Source organism: Amblyomma maculatum, unplaced genomic scaffold (genome assembly GCF_055883805.1).
Source record: "Amblyomma maculatum isolate TAMU_Amacu unplaced genomic scaffold, ASM5588380v1 scaffold_13, whole genome shotgun sequence".
In the NCBI taxonomy this organism is placed as follows: domain Eukaryota; kingdom Metazoa; phylum Arthropoda; class Arachnida; order Ixodida; family Ixodidae; genus Amblyomma; species Amblyomma maculatum.
The window spans coordinates 10613680-10625421 of NW_028146738.1; the positions used below are offsets into that span (position 1 = coordinate 10613680).

General features: G+C 44.1%; 1 pseudogene; it reads left to right on the forward strand.

Moving 5' to 3' along the window:
* The window catches only part of LOC146172190 (uncharacterized), a 71364-nt pseudogene extending 60655 nt beyond the window's left edge, over nucleotides 1–10709 (forward strand).
* The last annotated feature ends 1033 nt before the right edge of the window (nucleotides 10710–11742 follow it).

The window sequence follows — 11742 nt, forward strand, 5'->3', positions numbered from 1 at the left end:
TTATTTCATCTGACATAAAGACAAAAAATGCACCAATTTTACCATACATCTTCATGCAGGTGTTAATACTTGGCTTCTGATGGAGTCCGTCTCCCAAGCTTCATAGCTGGATCCTTGTGTAACAAAGACTGAGGCATGGTTCATGCTGGAAGCTGCACTTTTCAGCCGTTCAAGGTCTGCACTGCATGGATGCTACTTTCATTTCTTGGCACATCGCTACTCCAGTCTGCAACATGGTACAGTGCCAGCTGACCTGACATTGCCGTTTTGCGGGGCCATTGTTATTTGTACAGGTGTGTTATTGTGAGCCTGAATTGCATCATGTATATTTACTGGATTAATATAGACATACTCATGTTACTTTTGTTAGGGCCATCAGCATGCTTAACCCGAATGCTCAACAGCGTGCCTTAAATTGACGCAGGCGTTGCAAAGTGTTGGCCACTGGAGCTGAGACAAGGCCACAGCATATTTGTGGTGGCTGACGACAGCTGGAGTGCAGTTTGATACAACTTGTTTTCGGCTTTCTGAGGGAGTGCACTCTTGACAAGGCTGTAACGCTGCAACTGCATTTTGCTCGTGTCTGCAGCCGAACATGTTACAGTTTGCTTATCTAGTCAACCTTACATGCTGTGTGTGACTGCTCGTGCTCCCTTTTTTTTTTTCCTGCTTGAAACAAAGTTTAGGAAAGGAGGAGCGAATGTGGGTTCATGATGTTTATAAAGTTGAATGACAAATATATATGCTGGCTACAGTTCAGCTTTTTGAGGCCAAACTTCTTTATTCTCAAGTTCATAAATTCATGAGCTTTCATTCTAAACCTGAAATGTGCACGAGCAGTCACACATCATGTCAAATTGCTAAGCAAACTTCGTGTTTTCTGTGTGAGCATGTTTGACCATAGACACAAGCAAAACATGATGACCAAGGCTCATCTCGAAGGTGCTTACTTTAAAGCTGAAAGACATGTCAAATCACAATTGAGCCATTGTGAGCCACTGCACATACTATGGAACTTCTCAGCTCCAGTGACCAATGCTGGCATCAGTGCAGGCCACCCCCCTGCCGAGTGTTGGAGTTAAGCATGCTGACGGTAGTACATTTTTGGAGGACGCATTCAAGGTAATTCAAGATCCATACTTGAAGCAGGCAAGGAAGGGGTAGGCCTGCCTTATGCTCAATTCTAGTTTGTGCACAAGTAAGGGATAGCTTCCTGTTTTATTTTGTTGTTGCGTCATATTAGTATAAAAAATAAGTTTAGCATAAACAGTGAAAGCACCGGTACCTAGGAGGATACGGACGCACAGTGTGTTAATGCAGCAGACACGGTGCATCAATCTGTGATCGCTTCATGGGAATAACTGGGCGTATCCTGAACTCGAGCACTTCTTTAGACTTATTTTCTTACCGCATACTGGGCATTGGGAAATCAGAACCTTGAAACTATTATCTTGTCAGAGGTTTCAGGATCACTAAATTTTGTTGTGGTGGAAGTGATTTTTATCTACCCTTAGTAGTGAGATTGCAAGGCCCTCGTGCAAAAATATTTTTTTGAAGAAGAGAAATTGTTCTTTCTGCTTTTAACTCTTTTAAGTAAAGAAAGACCATTCTCCTGGAAACCACTTGCAAAACACCATCTCTCCTAATTTACATGTGACCGCCTGCTTTGTTGGACAGATGCTGATGACATTCTCATGAAAAAAAAAAACATATGACCAAGCAATCCTACAAGCATAATTCTCAAATCTACAACAGCATTGTTATTGCTTGGTGCATCTATCAACACTTGTTTGGGTATCGTAGGCATTGCATTTCATACTAAAATGAATATTTAAGTGGTATAGTTTGATAATTACTGTTCAGTTTCATCTTTTTTTGCATGTTTTGTCGCTTTCATCTTTTTGCACAGTTGAATGTGTACTAATGTAATGACTGCCTAATCAAAATGGCTACTGGCACACTGTTATGTCCCTAACTCTGCTTCCTCATGTAAGCGCTGCTTTCTAGGTGTAACATGTGGCAACCCCCTCACTGTGGCAACCACCCTCGAGATCAGAAGTTAATTTCTCCAGTCTTTTGCGCCGTTCACCAGCAGCGAAACTCTCCGTGGCTTCCATGTCAAGCGCGTCTAAGTTCACTGGCATTCTATAATTTGTTTACAGGAAAGGAAAGGCGTAGCATCTGTCACTCGAGGAAGCCAAGAAGCGCACTCGTTCCCGCTTGGTACTCAAAGCTGACGGCAGATGCGGGACGTCACATCCTTGATGTCACTCTAATTGAGTGACTTAACTATTTTAGTCTTTGGTACTTTCAAGTTGCGCGCCAATTGCAGTATCTGTCGCTCGCGAAATCCCACCATCATTCTCACGGTAGACAAGCGGAATTATGAAGACAGTTTCACGACCCAGGGCATGGTATAGCGATAAAGCGCTCGGCTGGGGATCCAAGGGATGGAAGTTCTATTCTCGGATAGAGGTTAATTTTTTTTATGAGGAGGAGTCACAACCTCTTAAGCGTTGCTAGGCGATGCCGGCAGAACTTGGCGAGGGGGCTGCGCAGCTGGGCTTGGCTGTGACGTCACTCGGTCACTGCATACGGCATGCGCAAAGCTCGGCCCCGACCCTCACAGTGAAGCTTTTAGCTTCAAAAATTTCTTCTCATGTAAGAGCCCTTTGAATTTGACTAACGCAAAACTAGACCTTCGTAAACAATATACAAACCACCTTATTTTTTTCTTGTGCTCGAACCTTTTTATAACAATTATATACAAGCTGCACCTTTTGTCATGAATTAGGACATTGTCAGTACAATTTTTTTTCTTTAATTTGTTAGCTTGAGAGGCATCATTTCTGGCCTTTTAAAAATTGCATTCGAAATTAAAAAAAAAAAATATGTATGAACATTTCGAGCTTTTAGTTGGTTTGCTAAACATTGCACTTCATTTGAGCTCAGCAACAGTCAAGAAAAAATTCTGATATTGCAATAAATTGCAGTGCACTGCATATTTGGATGAAAATTTAATTCTGCAGCTTGTTGCAGAAATGCAAGGTTCAATTCAGTTGGTATCAATGCCTGAACATTTGACGGTATGAATAAATTGCAGTGCACTGCGTGTTCAAATGAAAATTAAATTGTGCAGCTTGTTGCAGAAATGCAAAGTTCAATTCAGTTGGTATCAATGCCTGAACATTTGACGGTATGGAAGGAGAGCAATTTAAGCATTATCAAAGCAGTGTTACAGCGAAATGACAGCATGGGGCAAAAATTACTGGTATTGCAAAGCTCAGCTTCAAAATTACTTTCTTTTATATAAAGAAAAGATTTCAAAGATTTCTTAGCAAAACAGTAAATAACAGGCTATCAACTGAATTGCGTTTCACATTTTTGCAACGAGCATCTTAGTGTGTAATTTTCATCTGAATACACAGTACACTACAGAATTTTGCAACGTCTGATATTTTTCATGTAAGTTATTTATTGAAACTGAGGGGAAATATTCTCTTCCCGAATAGTAGATATCAAAGGTGAAACTATAGCCTAACAGAAAAACACACTCATATGGAAGGCAACAAGACACAAGGTTGACCAACAACTCATCCTTATTCCAGGGCGCAGACGAATATAAAGGTGGAAGGAAGACGGAATGTGGGGCATTACTAACACAAAAAAATGATGCGCGTGAGATTAAAAACTAAAACCAAAGCGAGGAAACGCGGCTGAAACACCAGCGCCGCGATAACAACAAAAGGGGGGCGGTGGGTGGAACGGTGGTGGCTGGAGACACAAACGAGAGCCAGCTTAGTCAAGCACTAGGGTGCTAAAAACTTGTACAACTGTCCGAGGTATTTCTTCTTTTCGGCGAGTGCCTCAAGACAGTGCAGATGAATATCCCCGTAGTCATTAATTGGCACTGCTTCCAGCGCTGCCTGCATTAACTGCACATTCTTGTTAGTCAAAAAGGTAGACTTGTGCAGCATCGGGACACATTCGGTGGGCTCCAATGCTTGCAGTGTTGAGACAAATGACCCCCCTCCCGAGAAGCATTGTTGGAATACCTTGCGTGCTTCTTTGCTCGTTCATTATAGCACCTACCAATCTGTTACGCACACTTTACCCCACTAGATGGGAAACCTGAAGCCAACACCGCTTCACAACCATGCATATCGCACCTGGGCACCTTTTCAATATTATTAACCTTTGAGCACATTAAAACGCTTAGGGGGGGGGGGGGCATACATCTTAGCACTGCAAGCATTGCAAGCCCACAGGATCTGCCCACTGGTGCATGAGCTGACCTGCTTGGCTAGGAAGAGCACCCAGGTACCTCGAAACGGGCTGGAAGCAGTGGCAATGAATGACTATTAGCATGGCCTCTTGGCACCTACTGAAAAAGAGCAGAAATGCCTTGGACAGTCCTACAAGTTTTTAGTGCCCTAGTGTTTGACTAAGTTGGTTGTCTTTTTTGTGCTTCCAGCCGCCCCTACCTCTCCCCCCACCCCCTCTTTTTTGTTGTCTCGTCGCTTGAGTTAAGCCACATTTCTTCGTGCATTGGTTTTAGCTTTAATCTCTTCCAGGTTGGCCTTTTACACCACCCATGTTCATACATTTTCTTTATATTCTGCTCTTATCCGGCGGCATTGACTTCATTTACTTCATTGTGACAACTGAGTGCATTTTTTCGTGTTAACGCCCTTCACTTCTTTACCCTCTTCCTTTTGCTTTTATATTCTTCTGCATCCTTGAACAAAGATTAGTTGTTAGTCAGCCTCATGTACTTTCGTATTCCTTGTGTCTTTTTCTGTTAGGCTATAGCTTCAACTTTGACATGAAACAACTAGCTCAGATCTAGATCATCCTGGAGTAGTAAATGTTCTGGCTAAAGATTTCATAATACTGAGATATTTTGAGCTGAGTTTCTAAAAGCTTAAAAATGACACCTTGAACTGAAAAAAAGAACTAAATCGATAGTGAATGATTTTGTAGTGACAAGTTCTTCATGCATAATATAGAAGAACAGTTCATACACATTTTTTCAGAAATTTTAAGGGTTTTTATTATTTTTATGGACACTTAACTTTCTGACAACTTTCTTCTGTTTGACAGCGAAGGCTACACAAGAAACGGAATGAGTCCGGCCTTTGTCTCCATGCCACTGACAGTGGATTGTTTAGGGGAAGTGTGATGAGGGGAGGTTGAAAGGATGGTGCAGGTTTTTTTTTTTGTCCCGACAGTATGGGGGCGAAAGCCTATCTCTTTCCCTTTCTTGTGTAGAATTTACTGCATAGCCACTGAGTTTTCCATGAATACAGTCATGCAGCAGTCAGAAAAATTCAAAAGGCTGTCACATGATGGGATCTTTAACCCCTAGATAGGAAAATGGCTTTTGACTGTAGTCAATGCTGCAAATTATAACAAATAGGGTCAAGCACCCTGATGCATTCAACATGGAATGGCCATAAAAAAGGATGTGTTACTATTGTGGTTACTGCACTGTTATGTCAAAATAATCTCGGGTTCTTCCTGTATGCATTGTAAGTGCACATTATTAGCCATGCCTATAGAAGAGCTGCTACATTACGAACCCACTGTGCATGGCATTTTCAAGCTATTAGGTTTTCTGTATCATTCTTGCAATGTGCCTCAAAGCAACCTTTATAACTGCAGGTGTAGTTATGGCTGGGCTGCTTGTGCCACTGAACACCGATTCGGTCCTGGAAATTGCCGGAATCCCTTGGATGCGTGAAAGAGCTGCTGTCCAGAGCCTAACTGCCGAAACCTCTTGCTGCATTGCAGGCTCAACTACCATGGAGCACGCCATGCCACTTTAGTCGACATATTCAAAAGTAAGTGAACTTTCCCGGTAGAAATTCTATTACACTGAATATATTTGCAGTATTTTAGGATATGTACTTAGTACTTAGATCATCTTAGCATGAGCCACTTTGGTGCTTTAAACCCCATGAACCAAGCAAGGCTGAAATTGAGAAAGAAGATGGCTTCAAAGTATGAAAGCACTGAAGAAGGGTAGAGGAGAAGCCTCAGTTCGCAAGCTGAGCCAGTGTTGTGACAAGGGGACTTGTCCTTGTCTGGGTAACACCATCATAACTAACAGGGTTTAAATGCACTTTTGCCTCAGAAGAACGAAAGCTAGGGAGGGAGACGAAAGAAGCAGGGCAAGGAGTGAAAGAATGCTTCCTCGGGGTATGAATTTATGAGCCTGGAACCGATGAACCCTGTAACCTGAAAAAGAAAATAAAAAGTGGCAGTAGCAGAAAAAGGTTTATTTCAAGGTAGATAATGACTCAGCATTTAAAGCAGGTTTGAGGCTAACACTTGTTTCTTGAAAGGGAATAAACGTACTCCAAAGTGACCTGATAAGCAATACAGCCACAGGGGAACAATTACCAATAGCTTTTTAGATGGTGAAGAGAAGGACAAAAAAAAATATCGGAGTAATGCTAACCTGCCAAGGTGAAGGAAAGAAGCCAACAGTCGGCGAGGCCAAGGAAAGCATTGGGGATTAAGTTTTACGTCTTTTTTTAATTTTTACATGAAAAATCACAGAAATGAGTAATGTAATCTGCTCAGGGAAAGATAATTAAACACAAAGTAGAAGAAAAAACAATGTGCCGATGGTGGGGACCGAACCCACGACCACCGAATATCGCGTCCGGTGCTCTTCCAACTAAGCTACATCGGCCGCTGTCCCCCCTGATACTTTCTCGGGTATTGATGTTGTCTGTATACGAACCTTGAGAGTGTTCACCAGCGCCACCCTCAACCATAGCGGCGGACGTGGAACGTCCTGTGTTACCGCCAGCGTCACATAGAACGTGATCAAGAGCGAGGGCGGAAGCTGTGCTAGAATCCTCTTAGGCTACCTATGGCTTCAAGACTGCCAGAACAGAAACATGCACAGAACACTCTCGGAAACATCTACAGAACACTCTCAAGGTTCGTATACAGACAACATTAATACCCGAGAAAGTAGCATGGGGGACAGCGGCCGATGTAGCACAGTTAGAAGAGCACCGGACGCGATATTCAGAGGTCGTGGGTTCGGTCCCCACCATCGGCACGTTGTTTTTTCTTCTCTTCTGTGTTTAATTATCTTTCCTCTAAGCAGATTACATCACTCATTTCTTTGATTATCCAAGTAAAAATTAAAAAAAGACGTAAAACATAATTCCCTAATGCTTTCCTTGGCCTTGCCGACTGTTGGCTTTTTTCCTTCATCTATTATAACGAGCACCCTCATTTCCCCTTCATTTATCTAACCTGCCAAGGGTGACATTACCTGAAGAAGAGGATTCAAGGGGAACCAAGTAATCAGTGATGAGTAGGAAACATATACAGAAAAACACTGGCAACTTGCTTTGCCGGGAGAAGGGGGTACATGTGCTGTAAAAGGGGTAAAAGGACTGTGTAATTAACTCTTTATGGGGTCGTTTTTCGTGCTAGATATAGAGTAATCCCTCGTTATAACGAAATCAGCGGGATAGCGGAAAATTTGTTATAAGCGGTAATTCGATATAAGCGACCACTTGATAAAAGCTAGAGCAGTCGGGATTTAATTACACCAGAACTGCAAGGAAGTCAAAATACAATATTAGACCAAAAAAGCACACGCGAGGCAAGGCTAACGAAGCACTACGAATAACACGCAATCACATGGCCTGCAGCACGGATCCAAATGCATGAGCCGTCGATGCCAAATTGAAAGAAGTGGGTGAAACAGAAGGCAGAAGCTTCGAAATATAGTCATGTCTTCAGGCCATCTCGCTATCCTCGTCAGGGCACGCTGGTGGTGACATATGGTTGCAATGACGGGCTTCACGTGTGCAGACGGAATAAAAGCGACCGGAGTTTCAAGAAGCATGAAGCGCAGGAATGCTTCGAGAGCACAGGAGGAAGGAGGAGCAGCGACGTCACTCAATATCGGCAGTGTGGAAGCGAGGGCTAGCGTTTCTTTTTTTAGGACTGCTGCACCTGAGGCTCAAAGGAAGCACTTCAGGTGAGGCTCAAAGGAAGTACCTTTGCAAGACAAACTGAACCACCTTTGCAGGCTGCGATGTTCGAAACTGGGTTTGGGTCCACTACAGAGGAGGGGCGCGCAGCGGGGTTTACGGAGTTGCTCCCAAACGAACACCCCTAGAAAAGCCGAGCGCCAGCCCGGGGGACGCTTGTACCCATTTTTACCGGTGGGTGTCCGGCGGTGGGTTTCGAACTAACCACCTCCCGCAGGTAGGGGGCAGGTGAAGAGGAAAGAGAGGCGGGGGAGTAGAGGCTGCGCATATGCCTATATTAGGGAGAGAAGGCGAAGCCGCTTCAGGAGGTAGGGCAAAGTTGGGTGAGGGCAGCAGAGCTGTGGGGGGGGGGGGGGTGCTGGAGGGTTGGAGGCTGGGTAGCGCCGCAAATTCCGTTGACTCGCTACCGGCGATGCTAGTATTCATGTTTTCGGAATGCTATCCGTCAATTTGTGCCTTCAAAATAGCAACAAAACTAAGGACGGACACTTTCTTTTGTGCTACCGCCAGAAGTGCTCTTTAAAGCAGTAAAACATTGCTCACCGAACGCACCCCATGGTATGCTACAGCAAACGTCTGCCCGCAGTTTTCTGGCCACTTCAGCATCCAAGAGGCCATGGTTTTCTGGCATCGCAAAGAATCAGAAAAACATCATTTTTGTGTAGATTTTATCATGGGGGACACCAGCGATACGTGGCGAGAAGCCGCGCAACAGCGTCACATGATGGGCTGAGGGCCGCCAAGGCATTGCCCCTCGTTGCTGTCGCTCAAGTTCTGGGTTTTTAGAAAACTGCGCGTATCGCTCGAAAGCAGCTCGCGAGGCAGCCATTCGCAAGAGGCAGGGGTACTCAACTGACTTTTTTGCATTGTTTTTATAGTGCGGTTTGAGCGAAGGACCTGCAGACGCTCACTCCGTCTGATGCGAGCATATGAGTGCATTGAGACAACTCAGTAAAAGCTTGGTAGGGTAGTAAAGGAAACAAAAAGCTAGTGCGGCTAGATATTGTTAATTTTCGAAAGGACCAAGAGAAAGTCACTGCTTGCAATGGAAGTCGGCATCGCAGTCTAGTAGCGCACCACTGCCCGGTGACCTTCCTTTTTTTTAAACACAATACGTTACAAACACTGTCATCAGTGTTTTATCGTATGAGCTGTTTAGTGTTAGAGACGGGATATAGTGCAGCTGTACTCCCCCTGACCGAACGATGAGGCGGTAGTAACAGAACAACGCTGAAAACGCGCCTCTCAGTCGCCGAGTCCCGTCGTTCCGTGCGGTGTGCGCCACCAGCAACGACAGGCATTGGCATCGCCATTGCATGACAAATCTGCAGGATTGTTGCCTCATGCTGTTGCTCCTGTATGCGCTAAAGCATCGCTGCCGCTCGGCGATGCCTCCGCTCGCCACTTCGCTGTAAGCGGGTCAAGCTCTTCGTGCATTTCGTGCATTTCACCAAAGTGTTGTCTCTCATTCCTTCCGCGCATGGCTTGAAAAATGTCACGCATCAAATTGCCGAGAGTGGTGCGACTGTCTTTGGAGAAGGACCAGTGAAATCGGAGTTCGATATACGACGCAGCTTCCCTATACTTTTGCATGGGGTTTTCAAGGGGATATTCCGCGAGTTTGATGGAACCATAATTCGAATTATCCTGGTTCAGCTCTAGTCATTATCTGCGAGTACTTGCAAAATATACCCTATCCCATCATATTTTTCGTTATTTGCCTTTCGTTGTCTAGATCTGTTGTTACTACCTGTCCTAAGTGTACATATATTCTTGCTACTTTTAGTACTTCGCTACCTATTGGTAAACTGCTATTCCTTCCCGAGACAGTTAAACATTATTTCTATCTCCTGCGCGTTGATCTTTAGGCCTACCTTTCTGCTTCTCCTGCCTAGGTCATCAATAATTTTTTGCAGTGGGTTAAAATGTTAAGCGAGGTTAAAAGTAGAGTGCAGTTTCTCAAAGCGAAATAAACTCCACAGGATTACAGCAATTGAGAGCTTGTTCGAGAGGTAGAAAGGGAAAGAGTGTTTACAGTTTACCAGATTCGTTGATGCCGGCATCTTTGAAACTCGAAACTTGGGCTGCACTTCTGGCTGGGCTGCTGGGCATCTATGCAAAGCATCTGCCGAGTGAGCTGCGCAGTGCTGCGAGGAGCCAAATTCTTTCAGCAGCATGCACACCGGTGCAAGCACGTTGCCTCTCCCCCATGTCCTCTGCAGGCCATGGTGTCACTTATCAAGTGCATGCCTTTTAGAGGCTAAGTTATAGCCTTGACTCAAATTTGTGTCACCTGCTATCGAAACGTCTCCCCCCCATCTCAAGGGGTCCAATGGCTGAAAACCACTGTTCTAACATGCACAGTGATACAGGGCTGTGTCAAAATGGAACTGCCATGTTGCATTTTGCCATTTTTGTGTACTACCACTTCCATAGCCATATGCAAGATCTATTTGTGTATGGCATGGACTGATGAAGAAGAATTGAGAAGATACATGTGTTTTCTTTTTTTCAGACTGTCTGATGCAGTACATAGCAAAACATCCGAAAACAGATGTGCCTGATGAACTACAGATTCAGTCATGCCACCAACATCTGCAGCGCTTCTTCATTGAGGCCAGCCAGCAAGGACATCGCAGGAAGATCTCACTTGCCGATGATTCCAATAAAGCTGGAATCTGAGCTCCACTTTCTATATGCTGCTTATTCAGTGCATGCTTCAGTAGGTGTGCCATTTCTGCTGCTACTTGGATGCACAGAAGCTGCAAGCTTGCATGCTGAGTATATCACTTATCAGGTGAGCAAATACAGTATCAGCTTCTTAGAGGGAAAATAGGGGCACTACCAGCATTCTGTATTGTCTTCACCAATGAACTGTAACTATATGTGGTACACAAGATGACACACCGTTCAGTATGCTGTACCACGGCCTGTCTCGAGGGAAACCGCCCTTCTTTTTTTTTTTTATTTAAGAACATACTGCCAGCTTGAGTGTCAGGCTTTAGGCAGGAGCAGGCACACAATGCTTTGCAAAACATACAATTTACACAATGCATACATAGCGTCAATACACGGAGCCGTAACTACTCATCATAAATACAAGTCAACGTTAGACCAGCAAGCGACGCCACGATGTGAAAACATTACAACAAATGTGTCAATATATTGAGGACAGCGCGTGACAGAATGAAGATACACTTGTGCATTGGACAACATCAGCAGGTAAGGTATTCCACTGGCGAGTCGTTCTAGGAAAGAATGATTCTTTAAAAATGTTGGTTTTAGAGGAGTATTCTTTAACTTTTTTTCTCTTCTCTTACGGCCTCACCAATGCAGTCTGTTTTGACCTCCCGCCCCACTGCTGTGCCTCTGCTACCGCCATTCACGCGCAAAGAAAACGCCATTCCCAGGAGGTATTCGAAAACTTGTACAATAGACTCGTGATAAACAGAACTCCTTGAAACATTTCCTCAGTGAGTTCCCTTCTTTAATGCTTTAGAAGTTTCTTGGGTGCTTTATAAGCAACTGAACTCGTTTGTCAGCCACTGCAATTGAGTATCACCAGCTGCATCATTTATTAGCCTCTTTTTTACCACTTACAGCACAAGTGGTGCCATGAATATCAAACCATTCCTTTATTGTTTTTATAAGCATATGTAAAATTTCTTTAAAACAGCATTTATTTGCAAAATAAAATGTTTCAATACAACACATT